Below are 3,149 nucleotides of genomic sequence, written 5' to 3'. Positions count from 1 at the left end.
GTCAACCTAGTACCATATCAAATCAATCTGATATACGCTGCGTATAGATCTATGCGAAGCATATGTACAAAAAGGTTTATGCTGCGTATAGACCTATACGCAGCGTATGTCAGGCAGATTTGACATTGATACGATGTTGTCTAGGCACGTGAATAAAGCTATACGCAGAGTATAGATCTATACGAGGCATGTGATTGTGAATTCAAAAGTGTATTTATACATCCATCTCTACCTACGAATTCAAATACACGCTTTCTTCACTTGTTATCAAACACCATATTGTTAAAATGTCATCATTTGGGACGGAAATTATTTATTTAATCACTATTCTAACGACGCATGAGGAGTAAATGATGCTAATGAGGAGGAGGAGGTTGTGTCTGGCGTCCCTGTTGAGCAAAAAATATAGTTGCCAGACTTGAACGAGACTCCGACTCCACCTGTTGATGAACCATACTACCCGGCGCATCAAGTGTATCCGGATTACGGCTACATGTATGAATCTCCGTACGTGCAACAAGGTAATCTGGATGGATACGTAGGATACGGTGCTGAGAATGCCTCTATTGATGAACCATATTAAACGACGCAACAATCGTATCCGGGTTACTAATACAGGGGTGAATTTTCTTACGTGCAACAAGATAGTTCGGATAGATACGAAGGATACGGAGGATACAGAGGATACGGTGGATAGGGTTATGAGCCTCGTAACACACCATTTTATGATAATTATCAACCATCTACCCCGGGCAATCCGTTTCAAATACAGGAGGTATCACATTAATATTTGTATTAATCTTATAATAATTATTATCATTGTTAAAATTATATTGTTGTTGTTATTATTAATATAACTGTTAAAATTATATAACTGTTGTCAATATTATAATTATTATTATTATTATTATTGTTAAAATTATATAACTATTGTCTGTTGGTGCACTTGTGTCTGTACTTTGTCTGTATTCGGTCTGTATATAAACGATGTCCAAAGTTAGTCAGTAAGTTGACCAAGTCAACTATCCTCCTAGTTTGACTTGGCCAAGAGTTAACATATGTTTGATATGTTTGTCTGCATCGAAGGATAGCCTCGAAGGATATTGTTGATCCTTCGAGGTGCACGAAAGATAGGCTTCGAATGATAGACCTCGAAAGGTGATCTTTCGAGGTCAATGCTGATCCTTCGATTACCTTGTCCTCGATAGATGATCCTTCGGACCATCTATCGGATCCTTCGACCAGACATCATGGGCTGGGTATATATATACCCATGCAGTGTAGTGTGAAAGATATGATGCACACTTAGAAAGACAGACAAGAGAGTTGAGAGCATTCTGTCCGAAACTCACACACACACACTTTGAGAGTTTGCAAACTATTTGTAAACATTGTGCTTGTAACCGGAACCTTCATACGTATTAATACAGTGGTGTTAATCGGTGAACTCTTGTGTGTTTGTTTCTTTACTTGCTTCATCTCGGTTTGCCTACTAGCTTGGATTCCGCACTTGCTAGTGGGTTAGTATAACAAGGTTTAGGTTCGTAATCCTCCACGAAAAGGGACCTACAAGTGGTATCAGAGCTTGGCTCTTTACCTTGTTTAAAACCGGGTTGTTCAAGATCTTTGGTGTGTTTGAACACTTGGTTTAGCACCCGTTTTTGGTGGTTTTTCTTGCTTTTCTAAACTGTAAAACGGCTTCTAAACCTTCGGGAGTGTTCAAGGTTGGGTTGGGTAACTTGAAAACTTGTTTTTAAGAGACTTTGATTTTTCCGGCCATTTTCCGATCATATATTCCGGTGACTGGTTTGGATAAGATTGTGTCTATTTTGGGTAAACTTTTTGAAAGTCCAAAAAGTTGGTGAAAAGTCAGGTCTGCACATACCTTCTGCCGAAAGTTGTGCACCAACCCATCACCTTTCCCACCTACCCGTCAACCTTGTGTCAGTTGTGTCAGAATCTTCCGAAAGATATCCTTCGATATCGAAAGTTCATCTTTCGATTAGGGACAGCTAGATAGATTAGCATCTTTCGAGTAGTCTTTCGAAGTCTAAGGATCATCCTTCGTTTCTGGAATCTTTTCGAAAGATAGTAGTCCGAAAGATAAGGATTCATCTCGAAAGATAAGGATCTTTCATTGTGAATCTTTCGAGATCAGTATTCGAAAGATAAGGATCTTTCGAACTGTGAATCTTTCGTGATAGTTGGTCGAAAGATAAGGATCTTTCATTGTGAATCTTTCGAAGACTTTGCTCGAAACTCAACAGAAATCTTTCGATCACTGTTGATCATTCGAACTAGTCTTGATCTTTCGAACAGGTTTTTATCTTTCAATTCTTATCTGTTTTTGCACTTAACAGTTTGTGGTGTGTAGGTTTGGTACTTATATTTGATCAAAATGAGCTGTACAAGTCCATGGGATTGGAGTTTGGACTCACGAAACAATCAAGAGTTAGTGACTGCTGCACAGCCATCAATCAGTCCAAGTCAATGGGCTTTGGTATCCAATCAAAGTCAAAGTCTTCAGAACCTTCTGATTAGTGAAAGTGAAACTGGCAGCAACAATCGTCCACCTAAGTTGAACCATATGAACGATTTTCCATCATGGAAAAACCGTTTTCACACATATGTTCAAGGGCAAAGCACTGATCTTTGGACGTGTTTCATCAATGCGTTCAATACTAATCTTGAAACTGCTGCGTCAACTTCAGAGGGTTATGCAAATATGCTTGAAAATGACAAGAAGGCTTATGAATTGGAGAAAAAGGCCTTTGCCACACTTACTCAAGCACTCAACAAAGACATCTACCATCAGTTCTCATATTGCAAGACCACGAAAGCATTGTGGGATGCCTTAGTTGCTAGAGGAGAAGGCAATGCAGCTGCTCGAAAATCTCGGCATGATTTGTTGAAGAAAGAGTTTGAATCCTTTCAGTTTTTGGAAAACGAGACTCTGAATGATATGATCACACGTTTCTATCATTTGATTAGTGAGATGTGTGCTTATGGAGTTGTCGCTACTCAACAAGAAATGGTGAGTAGATTTGCTGACGCCTTACCTCCAAAGTGGAGTTCTTTCATTGAACTGTTGAAACATACTGGAACTCTAGATCAAGTCAACATCTATGAGTTCATTCAAAAGCTGGAAC

The sequence above is a fragment of the Helianthus annuus genome, chromosome 2 (genome assembly GCF_002127325.2).
Source record: "Helianthus annuus cultivar XRQ/B chromosome 2, HanXRQr2.0-SUNRISE, whole genome shotgun sequence".
In the NCBI taxonomy this organism is placed as follows: Eukaryota; Viridiplantae; Streptophyta; class Magnoliopsida; order Asterales; family Asteraceae; genus Helianthus; species Helianthus annuus.
The sequence above is the reverse complement of the archived record's forward strand: the minus strand, read 5'-3'. Positions refer to the sequence as shown.